The sequence below is a fragment of the Primulina eburnea genome, chromosome 16 (genome assembly GCF_022965805.1).
Source record: "Primulina eburnea isolate SZY01 chromosome 16, ASM2296580v1, whole genome shotgun sequence".
Classification (NCBI taxonomy): Eukaryota; Viridiplantae; Streptophyta; class Magnoliopsida; order Lamiales; family Gesneriaceae; genus Primulina; species Primulina eburnea.
The window spans coordinates 29,750,925-29,764,856 of NC_133116.1; positions in this window are offsets into that span (position 1 = coordinate 29,750,925).

Sequence of the window (13,932 nt, forward strand, 5' to 3'; positions counted from 1 at the left end):
TTTTCATAGAGTTGAGATGCATAAACCAGAGCAGTGTCTTCGACAATTTGGAATGCATTAGAGTAACCCGCCACCTGCTACTAACTTCGATAATTTCCATAAATTGACGCGACAAGGGTGGAACAACTGTGTTTGGGCGATGTATCACAAAGATTTTGTAGATATGTGGAATGACAGATATAATTTTGTGATTGGTGGGGATTATGTCATACTTGGTACACCCGGCATCACAGTGGACTATCACTACAAGAAAATACACATTCAGCAACACATCAAAGAGAACGGTTTTTATTAAAACTGTTGTGTTTTTTCTTTTAACAACGGTTTTAACAAAAATTGTTGCCGTAGCCTAAAAAAATCCGCTTATAGAACTGTTGTCTTTGATGTTTCCCCGCTTATAGAACTGTTGTCTTTAATGTGTCTACGACAACGGTTTTTAAGAACCGTTGTCTTTGATGTGTCTACAACAACGGTTTTTAAAAACCTTTGTCTATGAGCGTGTTTTTTTGGGCTACAACAACGGTTTTTAAAAACCGTTGTCTAAGAGTGATAGGAACGGTTGAAAGGTTGAAATGTGTTTAGAAGTTGGGGTTGAATAAACACACACGATTTTTGTAATATTTTCGAATGAAGTGTCAGTTCTGTGACAAACTGATACTAGGAATCTTGTCAGTCGATAACAATCAGTTTAACTGAATACAGTTGCGGAAATAAACTGACTGAAAGATAGAATAAATTACTGAAGTAATAACACGAAGATTTATGGATGTTCGGAGATTGAATAACTCCTACGTCACTCCTTCTATCACAAAGATAGGATATGCACTAAAAGACTTTGATCAATACAAAACTTGTACAGACCCACTTCAGTTTGGACTTAACACTGCCAAAACTAAAACTCTTAGTTTACTAACTTTCTCACAGTTCTCGACTGGACTTAGCACAACTGATCTAGTTAAGATCAAATAAGTAATACAATGATTTGTGCTAATAAGCTCAAAATGTAGCCTCAAATGCTACAAATAAATCGGATAAGAGTGAGCTTTTGATTCTTGAGTTAGAGCTATAATTTCAGCAATGTAACAACAAGCTTGAGAATAGATAGATCAATTGGTTGTTCAAGTATATTTCTTAACTGCTCTTCTCACCTATTTATAGGCTTCTCTTCAACGGTAAAATTAAATAATATTTTAATCTTTATATCCGTTGATTGTCACATCAATATTCTTCTGACAGTCGTACACTGTAAACTCCGAAATGCGTCATTCCACTACGAGTAGCAGTCTGATTTGTACTGTTGTCGGTTGAATGTCTGTTTCAACTGATGACGTGTACAGCTGAATGATCAGTTGATATGAAGACACTGATAAGCTCTCAACTGAATATATCAACTTATCAGTTTTCATCTGATCAGTCAGTTGACTTTGCAAATTTAGTTCGACTGGTTTCATTTGCCTTTAATAACCTGCGTATTAATCTTCAGTTAGGCAACTGTCAGTCGTGATCAGTTAGTTCAATTAATTTAATCTCTTAGTTTGTCAAGTTTCCAACAAAGAATGTTTTTTTTGCTACAACAACGGTTTTAACAACCGTTATCTATGAGGGTTTTTTTAAGCTACGACAATGGTTTTTAACCATTGTCTATGTATGTGTTTTTTCGGACTACAACAACGGTTTTTAAAAACTGTTGTTCTAATTTTTTTTAAAAAAAGCAATTTTGACATAGAGACGGTTTCATATAACCAACGCAATTTTAAATTAGCGACGGTTTTATACAACTGTCGTATTTTTAAATTAGCGACGATTCTGAACAACTGTCGCTATATTTAGCGACTGTTTCAATAAAATTGTCGTACTTTTAAATAAACAAATATTGCTAATAGCGACGGCTTATGTATAACCATCGCTAATAGCGACTATTTAAGCTTAACCGTCGCTAATAGCAATGGTTGAAGCCACTTTAAACAAAAACCGTCGCCAAATTGTCTATAAATATCCGCATCTTCATTCATTTTCTTCACACAATAAGTTTCTCTCTTGATTTTCATTCGCTTCAATTTTAAGTGTTAAGATTATAATTATTATTAGTTTAGTAAAATTGTAAGGTATTAAATTATAAAAGATAATGTTAATTTTTTCTCTTTAATGATTTGTTAAATTATAAAAGCAATTTTTATATTTTACAGGAAAACATTAGCGACAGAAATCATGTGAATAACCGTCGCCAATTTGCGACGGAAATCATATGTACAACCGTCGCTAATTAGCGACGAAAATAATATAAAATAATCGCTAATTAGCAACAGTTTTTATAAAACCGTAGCAATTTAGCGACGGATGTTTAGAAAAACCAGTCGCAATATTTAGTTTAACAACAATTTGTCGATACTACGACAACAGTTTTTCACCATCATCTTTAGACGTCTACAACAACGGTTTTTCACCGTTGTCTTTGAGTGCACCCTTTAACCATAGGACCTTTAAGAACGGTTTTACAAGACCTACGATAATGGTTTTTCACCGTCATCTTTGACGTCTACGACAACAGTTTTTCACCGTTGTCTTTGAGCACACCCTTTAACCACAAAGACTTTAACAACGGTTTTATTTGACCTACGACAATGGTTAAAAGCCGTTGTCTTTTACCTTTTTTTGTAGTGTATATTGGTTGGTATCGTCGCATTTCACTAATATTTCTCTCTCCGACACTGGTACCTTATAACATCATTGACTACCATCATGTAGATGCAAACTACCGACAATTTATTGTAATAAATGTTCAATTTATCTAATATGTATGTGTATTTAATTTATTGTATAAAATAGAGGTTAAATAATATATGCATCTATGTCACAAACACGCCCAGCTCATGTGCAAACTCCACCGACGTGGACACGAAATGAGTTTGAACCCAGACCATCAACTTCAAATATTGCATACACTACTCTGCCCATGGGTTCAAGCTTTCCATCGTATGAGTATGGTTACCACACTCCATTTGCCGGTAGTTTTTCACAATTTTACAAAGTGACTTTCGATCGTTTATAAATGAGAGTTGCCCTACATTAAACACGTCACCAATAACATATCAAGAATATTCAGATACAGAAGGGTATGAGGCTGGTGGGAACATTTCTGATACCAGTAAATCTGCAGCCCAAACACGTACGCACGGAGATGCTAAAGAGATGTTAGTTTGTGGGCGTAGAGTCATTAGAAGACCTCAGTGTGGAACTGGGGGGCATCGTTACCATCATCATTAACTATTTGTTCCGAGATGCAACTTTACTTACGTTGTATTATTGTATATTTTTCTATTTTTTTATTTTAACTTGAAGTTGTTGCTGCAACATTTGATTAGTTATTGGTCGTATCGTTAGTTGTTTTCCTACCAGTGGTCATAACGGAAATTAAATGTTTGTAATTTTTAAAATACTACTGTAACCTTATATTGGAATAGTGTATATAATTTATTATTCATTTTTAAAAAACAATATAGTGCATGTGATTTATTAGTCGTTTATTAATAAATTTACGAATAAAGTTATAGTAATGAAAAACCTAAGTACAATTAATAAATCAAGTCAAATAAGTCAATATACTTGATATTCAAACATATTTAAAACAATACAACACTGAATACAATTTATTACAACTTTTATTAAAATGTAAAATATGTGTCATAAACATGTGTATTTGCCACTGTAACTCGATCTTCTCACGTGCACATACATGCAATGGACAAGATTTATTAATAAATATAAAATTTTAATACACAATTTTGTAATTACATTAATCACTTCACATGTTATAAAGTAAAAATAAGGTACAATATATTATTGTAGATTTTTTACCTCCTACGTTGTCTCTCCCTCGATGATGGTTGATCCATCTCATTTCTTATGTGTGTCCTACGATCTTTACCAGCTTGCCTCCTTTGTCGACGAACAATATTGTGTTGTAGTTGGAATGTAGGTTCTTCCTAATATTGTTCTTCATGAATAGGGTAGAATCTTCCATCGTATGTGTGCACGTATTCGCTCAATGTAAACCATGGTTGTACAAGCTGTGCGGGATTTAAACCAAACCAGTTTGCTGCACATATAACATGTGAACAAGGAATTCCAAATATTATAAATTTACCACATGTGCAATCACGCGTAGAAATGTTGACAGCTTGTACGTGATGTTGATGACTTGGTCTTCCTCCTGTCGCGATGGATGCTGTTTTATCCCTTTGGTCAAATCTTACTACTCGATGTTCAATTGACTTTTTTGACCACATATCAAATTTATAGTATGCATAGTCAGTCCATGGTTGATTTTTTTCCAGCATCTTATCACTTCGCGCTTGTCGTTGAATGAAATAGTGCACGCATCGCTGTAAGATCAGCTCCACTATTGCAGTTATTTGAAGACGTCGAACCCATTTTAACACACCATTAATACACTTAGACATGTTCGTTGTCATTATCCCTTGTCTCCATCCACCATCATGAGCCAACGACCATTTTTCTTTTGGAATGTTTGACAAATACGTGAAAGCTGCTGCATTATTGTTCTAATTGCCTCCATTGTCGCATTAAATTTTTCTACTTAGTGTTGTATCCCTGCTTCCCAACGTAAGTTTTTCAAATGAATGTTTTTGAACTTAATGTTTAAATTAGAGAAAACATGCCTCAAACAAAAACGATGAACACCACGAGGAGGCTTGAAGTCAGGGAGATCTTGCACTGCACTTGTTATACCCTCATGTCTATCAGATATAAGGCACACACCACTACACCCTCTGGTAATATGTCGTGCAACGTTACTGAGGAACCAATGCCAAGACTCATAATTTTCTTCATCAACAAGCGCAAATGCTAGCGGCAAAACCTGGTTATTGGCATCCAAAGTTACTGCTATGAGTAGTTTGTGCTTATATTTGGTGTACATATGGGTACCGTCTACGCTGAATATGTTGCGACAATGTCGAAAATCATATATACGTGGTTTGAAGACCCAAAATACAAAGTTCAAAATTTTATGTGGATGGTCATCCGGTCGAAGATGCTTCCATTCTACAATAGTTTTCTAGATTGTACTTCGACAAAGCTCCCATATATTTAGGAAGCAAAGTTACAGAGCTTTCTCATGTGCCATAGATTACCTCCACCACGCGTTTCAAACTCTGCCATGCCTTAGCATACGATATATCATACCCATATTTTACTTTAATACTTTCTCGCACATATTTGATCTCGTATGCAGGATCACAACGCACGATTTCCAAAAGTGTACTAGCTATCATGTTTACGTCAAGGTTATGGTGATCTATATCGACTTGGGTAGACATGCATGTGTGATAATCACCATATTTTGTGATCATGAAGTAGCCTAATTTTTTTTTTCAACGATGCTCGAAGTACCCATCCACAATTGCCACCTTCGGACCAGTTCTTGCATTTGACCTTCCAAATTGTCGGAGAACTTTGGACAAAGATATATTCACGTCTCAAAACCCGAACAGAAAAATCCTTCATTGAAGCTATTAAATCAATTTTGCTCTTAAAAACCATTTTTACACCGAGCTTTGGCCTTTCAGGATTGTAAAAGTTTGTTCGTGATGCAGAAGAAATACCAAATGAATCTGGAATTTGTTCATCATAGACTTAATTGAAAATTTTGGAATTTCACATAAATGTTGCTCCGGTGCAATAGGAATGTTCTCTGTCATTGTTTCTCCAGAAATTAACACACGTGTTGATGTCCCTTCATTTGCATTGTCAACATGATCATAATCTTCTCCGTCAATTGATGTAGTACACAAATCATCATTGTTATTCATGACATAATGCGAACTGTCTCCAAATAAATCATCTTACTCAGACATGTGTTCTGTAATTGGGGTGAAAATATTTGTAGCCCCAATAGAACTATCAAAATGTCTGACATTTGTGGTATTTTCTTCATTAGCCCATGAATTTAAATCCAATTGGCATGTTCTACTAGAACCCCATGCGACATCAACTCTTGATGGAACCGTGATATGATGATCCCAACCCCTGAAGTAAAATCTCATTCTTGTGTTCTATTCGTCGCCCATGCATAGTCTTCTTCAGTGTGAGCCGTGATATGGTGATCCCAAGGACCAGTGTCGATCCCAGAGTATGTCTGAGCTGACTGTTCATCGACGTGATACATAGAAGGTCCCGCTTCATTTAAACCTACTGTTCCCAAACCTAGCGTTATTACCGGCATGAATGCATCAAAATCGTAATCACTTATGTTCTGTAACACTGGCGATGAATCAACATACAAGTACATTCAATCCAGTGTCGGAAACTCAAACATAAATTGTAGACTATCATCATCTGTGATATAGACATGCTCTTCAATGTAATGAGACAACAAGCTATACCAATTTTTGGTTGACAATTTGATGCAGAATTTTGATTGGTCGATCTCCAGCTTGCAATGCACATAATTCACCAGTTGGAAAAATGTAGTAGACCGAGGGATTTTGATGGGCTTGGTCGCGGGTATGGATGTAATCGAGTCGAGCCGAGCCGAACTTTTGAATGTTTGAGCTTTGTTCGTTTATAATCGAGCCGAGCTCGAGCTTTATTTAACGAATATATGCATGGCTCACGAGCTTATTCAAACTTTTATCGAGCCTAAACAAGCTTAATAAATATGAATTAAACATTTAAATTTTCATTAAATTAATTAAAAAGTAAATTATATATTTAAAGAAAAATATATTATTCTTATTAAAATTTGTAAATTTATTATAATAAATAAATTTAATAGATATTTCTATATATTTCATAAATAATATGAAAAATCAATAAATCAAATATCAAAACTATTATTTTTTCATCTAAAAGATTACTCATGAACTTACCAACGAACATGTTCACGAGCTAACGAGCCGAATACTGTAAAGCTTGAGTTTGGTTTGTTTATCTTAACGAACCTCATTAAACGAGCTCAAACGAGCTTTTATCATATCGAGCTTCAAATAGCTCACAAACGATTTGGTTCGTTTACATCTCTAGTCGCGGGGATACTATATTCAACCCTACCTATCTTCAATAATTACATAGCCACCTACGTAAAGTAAGGCCCTCACAGTATCCATGTCTACACCGAAAAATATGACATAATGTATACAATCATAACAACAAAAATTGAAAAAAAATTTAGTCGACTACGTAAAGTAAGGACCTCACAGTATCATGTCAAGCCTATATGTCGTGACTTACATTTAAATAAATTTTTTCAAAAAAATTTATCAATTCATGTCACGCCTAGATTTTAAATTTTAATAAAAAAATTATTTCAATCCATGTCACACCTAAATAGGCGTTACATGATTTTAAATTTTAACTAAAAACAAATATTTCAATTCATGTCACGCCTACTTCATTGGCGTTACATGATTAAAAAAATTTTACTAAAAAAAATAAGTAAGTAAGCATGACTTATTTATTTTTAAAATTTTAAAAAACAAATAAGATGATATAAAAATAAAAATCACTCCAATTTAGTGAGCGTGATACATTAATTTTGCAATTACTTTTTACTTGCTTTATTTTATTAAATGATTATACTTAATATACGAAACAGTGCAAAACCCCTAATATTAACTAATTCTCATATTTAAATAATATAATTACATTTAAAATACGAACTTCAATTTTTTTTTTCAAATATCAACAATTTATATTTTTTATTAATTTCTTATTAATATTCCTATTAGTAATTTTATAATATGATTAATATTCATATTTTAAAATTTAAAAAATTATACTTAATAGTATTATGCAACTGAACAAAATTATAATTACATTAATACAATATAAATAATACAATTAAAATATAAGAAATTAGTGAAATTACCTTTTCAAATGTGGTTGTATGGAATTTGTAATTGAATCAGCGAACGATGTTTAATAGCTGCAATAAATTACAAAAATTAACAGAAATATTATACAAAAAATACATTATAAAACAATATTAATTCAACAATAATAAAATAAAATAATACTTGACAAGTCTCGATAACAAAAAAAATTATGGGCATAAAAAACCTACAATAATTATTACCAACAAACGGAAATATTGATGTTGCACAAATAAAAATACCGAAAACGGAAGAATATGTCACCGATGACCCAACAAATGCAAATGTCGAGGACAGCTAACAAATCGAAAAAGCGAATGGAATGATCAGCAAGAATGGTAGGGTGCAAATAAATAGAACGGAGGAGGTCACGAGATTCTTTAAAATCCGTGACCTTCTGCCACAGATTCAGAATCCATTGCAGTAGGTTATGGATTCTAAGAATCCGTGACCAATTTTTTTTTTTTAAAAATATGAATCTGGGAATATGATTACTGGATTGTTACATTTTTACAACATTCTCACATTTGCTATATTTTATTAAATATTTTTAAAATTTATATTATTTTTTTTAAAAAAAGCCTGTGGCATTTTTATACCTATCGAGCCTGTTCTTGAAGGCATATAGCCCAAGACATGCAGCTACGCAAGGTTTTCAGCCTATATACCATTCTAAAATGATAGATTTTTTTTAATAAAAGGCCCATCATGCTTCCGTATAATAAATTGAACTATTTACCTCTTTGACCTGAATGTCGTCGTGTTATATCCACCGGGTTTTACAGACTGCTTCTCACAAAATAACCACGTAGTCGCAACAGATGGTTCCTGACGTAGATTTCTTCAACAGCACATAGCACAACCTTGTTTTGTTTCCTATCTCAGAGTGTATAGTAAAATAGTTTAATTTGAAACTAATACATGAGAGGGGCAAAGTGATGGTTCTTTTATTCAAACATACAAACTATTATTACATAGTGACCTCCTGTAGAGGAGGAGAATTTTGTTTAGCTACTAATCGTAGCTGAACTTACAGTACACATAAACTTGAAAGAGAAAATATTACAAATATTTTGAAGAAAAACGAAGAGCTTGAGTGATTCCATCATCTTTCTTCTATCTTCTTATTTATAGAAGCCCTTCGGATTTAATTTTCGTACTTCAAATTCTTGCCATAGCTTTTCTTTATTGGCATCCAGCTTTGTTTGTCATTATCTCTTGAGTGGTTGATTGATCGATCCCTCCACCTTTTCTTAATTTTTGTAGATAATTAATCTAGAAATAGATCGTTCTTCTGATCTTATCTCCTGGCATAACCAATAGATATGAGTTTGTATTATATCAGCTGAGATCTCGTTCCCTTCTTCTTTTAACAGTTTGTAGAGATCTTTAAAATTCATCAGCTGCTTTCTTATTGGTTTAATCCATCTTTTAGAAACCTTAAGATATGTAGCATACATTTTTCTTTGGTTCTAAATTTCGGTTTAAATCCTATGATTTTCTTATTCCCATTTATTCTTTATTTATAGTTGTTTGGGTCCAAGTTTTCTTGGTCATTTAGTGGGTTTATCACATGCCCACTATCTCCTGTCAGGGAATCTTTTAGCTTTTGTAATCCCCAAGGAAAAGTGATGGTATTCACATGTCAATTTATTTTTGTCGAGTAATCTAAAACTTTTGATGTCCCCGAGGAAAACGTGGTTGTGGTCCTTCATCACTTGGTCATGTGTCTGCAAGATGCTTCCTGTCTGACCGAGGTCTGAAACCCTTTGCCGAATTCTTGTTCTTTCTGATTCGGGCATTCTGGGTAGATCTATTCTGACAATCTTCCCACATGAGACATATTGCAGAATTTCCAACGAGTTTCTTTACTCCCCGGCAGCTTGCTATTCTACAGAAGATTTTTTTTCTTTTCGAATAGATCTTCTACAAAACTTGTGATTTTTCCTGTCATAGTGTTTAACAGGAATGATCCGTTTACAAAATTATGATAAAATTTAAACGGAAACTTGACTTTGTCCATCTCAGTTAGACAGACACATAAACCACATGCTCTTCTGGTAGATATATCTTCTTCAGTAATTGAAGAAACAAGGGGTGTTTCTTCTGACAGATGATCTTTGATAAATTTTTGAACATTTGTATCTGGCCTCCTTAACTTGATAAAAAGAAATGCTTCGTGAGAGTCTTTTTCTGTTGGTTCTGGTATTGTACAAAAAAAGTATAGCTCTAGAATATCTCCTCTGGACAAATAATCGTTATTTTCCCAAGTTTCATGAACAGTTTCCTGGATTCATTTTGGTAGACCTGAAATTTCTCGGAAGCTTGGTGATGTGGTACAAAATGAGACAAGAGCCCCAAATTAATACCAATCGTTGACCTCCTTTGGATATGAATTTGGTTTAATCAATGAACTATGATATTTTCCTGCAACATCAACCCTGATAGTAGCTGGGTTAATGCCTACTCTGGTTTTCAATTTCTCCATAGGAGAAATTGTAGCTTCATTAGTATCAACCTTAGATTTACTGATGCGAACTCGAGTGGTCAAGCTCCAAGGAAAGCATGGGATCCGTTAGAGTTGCCAGAGGGACCAATCATGAGGGGACGTCTGAAGAGGTTCAAAGAAGCATTGAATGGGCTTTTGAGCTATCAAGGAGGGCTTACGTGCAATGAGCAAAGTGCCGAAGGGTTCGTGGTGCATGGGAGTGAGTTCGGGAACCAAAGAAATATTTTTCAAGCATATTTTTGAAGGACCGAGGCTACACCGACCCGAGCACAGACCTGTACATGGTGTCCGTTTACATCACACCCGAGAATGAAGAAATCCAGAGTCTACACGGACCCAAGCACAGACCTGTACACGGGGCCCGTGTCCTATATTTTTCCGTGAAGACAGTGTCTACACGGACTCCCTTCCGGACCTCTACACGGGGTCCGTGTACTAGGCGGCTTGGCGAGAAATTTTATTTCTTTAGCATTTTGATTTTTTTGGTAACTAGATATTGTTATCTTTTTTTATATGTAAAGGGGTTGAACGAAATTTTTACACAATTCAGATTTTATTGATTATTGCTTTGTTAAAAATCAAACTTATCAAAGTTCATACTTTGTGGCGTTTGTCGATCGCTCTTACGCGGATTGTCAAAGACGAGTTCTTTGAAGGTTTGTTCGAGTGTCGATTGTTCTCTTGTGATTATTCGTTGCTAAAATTTTAATAGTTTTAGAAGTGAATATCACACAAATTTCATACTTGTTTCAAAAGATCGGGTCAACATCGATCCTTGTTCATTATTGAATTGAATGCGCGATTCATATTTAATCGTGTTTGCTTTTCTTCATACGAGGATTCACATTATTTGGTATCAGATCTTAGGTTCATTGAATTCAAGTAAGTTATCGCTTTATTATCTCGTTCTATTATCATATCTGTTATCATTTCGTTTCTTTTTCAGATCTGTCTTTCTTATATTGTTCTTCGTCAGTTTCTGAAATTTTTGTTGATTTTTTTGTTGGGATTTGCGAGTAAGTACTCAGCAAAAAAAAAAAAAATCCAAAAATTCACCATTAGTTCTTTTGAGTATCTTGTTCTACTTCCTTTAGAGAGTCATATTCAATTGCTTCTCACAGTCAAAAAAAAGTTATATAAATTCAAATTGCTTGTCTACGCAGTCTAAGTGAGTCGATCCCAATTGTTCACAAGTTGAACTTGATTGTTTGATATATCCCAATACAAAGCTTGAGAACCTTGAGGGAACTCTCGAATTTGAGTGAAAACACTTGTGCGAGTGAAATTTCTTTGGAGTGAACGATGAGTATTTGTTGTGAGTAAAAAAAAAATAAGAGAGGAGAGACGAGTGAATTTTGTTTGGAGTGACCGTGAGACTTTGAGTGAGAAATATTTTGCTTTTCTACTAACGTTTTCTTGCAGGTAAAAATTTGAAATTAAAAAAGAGAGGGAGGTAGGAGATAGTTCGAACCAAGGTTGTCTAAGTTTCAAATGGAGGCATTATTCGGTCATTTTAGTAAGATGATGAGGAACAAATTGGAGCCCTTACATGAGAGGTTGGATAGGCTTGAAGTTAGTACTAGTGGGGGTGAATCTAAGCCTAAAGATGTGGGTAGAGGAGAAGAAGAGGAAGAGTATGATTTGAGAGGAGATGAGGAGAGCCAAAACAAAAATTGGGGTAGGAATGGAAGAGGTAGCAGATTAGGGAGAGGAAGAAGAGAAGCCGTACGGGGTAGATGTGATGGGAATAGGGAAGATGGTAACATGGGTAGTATTAAGATGAAAATTCCATCGTTCCATGGGAAATATGATCCGGAGGCATACTTAGAATGGGAAAAGAGGTCAGAGTTCGTGTTTGAATGTCACAACTACTCCGAACAAAAGAAGGTTAGGTTGGCGGTGGTTGAATTTCTAGACTATGATCTCATTTGGTATGATCAATTAGTGACCAATAGGAGAAGGTATAATGAGAGACCCATTGAAACTTGGGATGAGATGAAGAGGGTCATGAGGAAGAGGTTTGTAGAGGCCCGAAATTCGTATTTGAAAATTTGCGGAATTATTTAAAATTTTCTTTAAATGTAAATAACTTGCTTCATTCAATAAATAAACTCATAAAAAGATTCAATGTTTAAAGTAGCAGCGGAAGTAAATAATGTTTTGAAAATAACAACTTAAAATAATTCAACAACATAAAACTGAGTTTGGAATAAAAATAGTAAGTGCTGAAAATGAGGTCCTCGGGTTCCTACTACTGCCCACCCAAGATGGCTCACTTGTCCGCGTCCTCGGCCCCGACCTCATCAGTACCTACAACAATCAAGTCTAGTGAGTCTAAAGACTCAACATGTATATATAATAGATAACAAGTAAATATATCATAAAATTTCATGACATGTAAAGATTTCATATCGTAAAGCGTAACGTGAAAATCGTGTCGTGAATAATTATAAATACGTTCATAACTGAAAAATCGTACGTAAAATGTTTTCTCAATAGAGCCCTGTCATAAAATAGTATATCATAAATTTTCTGTTGAGAATATGTTCTACGTAAGTGGCCCATAACATGAACTGAATCGTCTGATCAGACTAAACCATAATATACTGGGCGGTAGAGATCATCATAGCCTCTGGGACTGGATATCCGCACCCATACATGAAAATGAACCGGTCAGTAGCCACCGGATGAAGTAATAATCCCATAAGCTGCAATCCCATGAGTGTGAAGTGGCCACAAGACATATCGCATATATCTCAAAAATAAACTTTTACATTTTTTTATGCACGTAATATAATTATTATTCTGTTTTATTTTACCAATGGAGTTGGATCGTTCCCAGGCTCGCTGTGACCTAATTTTAACATGAAAATATATAAATGATTTTTCCTTGAGAATAACTTAGTCATTGATCCTAAAAACGGGTCAACTAGACCAACAACTAGATTTCTAACCATGACTCTGTACCAACACCGAACCATCGTTTAGTCATGGTCAAAATATGCCTAAAATAATGAAATAATGCTCCTAAAAATTGTAAAACTAGAAATTTGGTGAATAGAGGCCAAAATCGTGAAACGCTCTTTCGAGAGTCACTTTGGCACATTGCACTGTAATTTCTTGTACGACCTCTAAACTTAACCAAATCGCAAACGGCAAAAAACATGACCTTCCTAACTCAATAGGGCACTGTTCAGTCCAAGGCCATAGGCTAAAATCCAAACAAGAATTCAAACGAGCCTCTGAACCGAAGCACAAAGTTGCTGTCAAGAAAATTACAGCTGCAGCTATTGCGCTTCCTTGTGTCGTTTGCAAGGCTAATGGCCATTGGGGCTTGAACCACCGACCAGAGCCTCTTACCAACATCCTAAGGTATGGTTTGAACCATGGTTAAGGGCTCTAGGCCAACCACAATCCAAGCCACACTCGAAACAACCCGCGCTTCCACATGAGAACTCATACTTCACACGCGTGGGGTGCAACGCTTGCTTGCTGTCTTGGTCACTCCAATGGCCATATGATCGACCATGG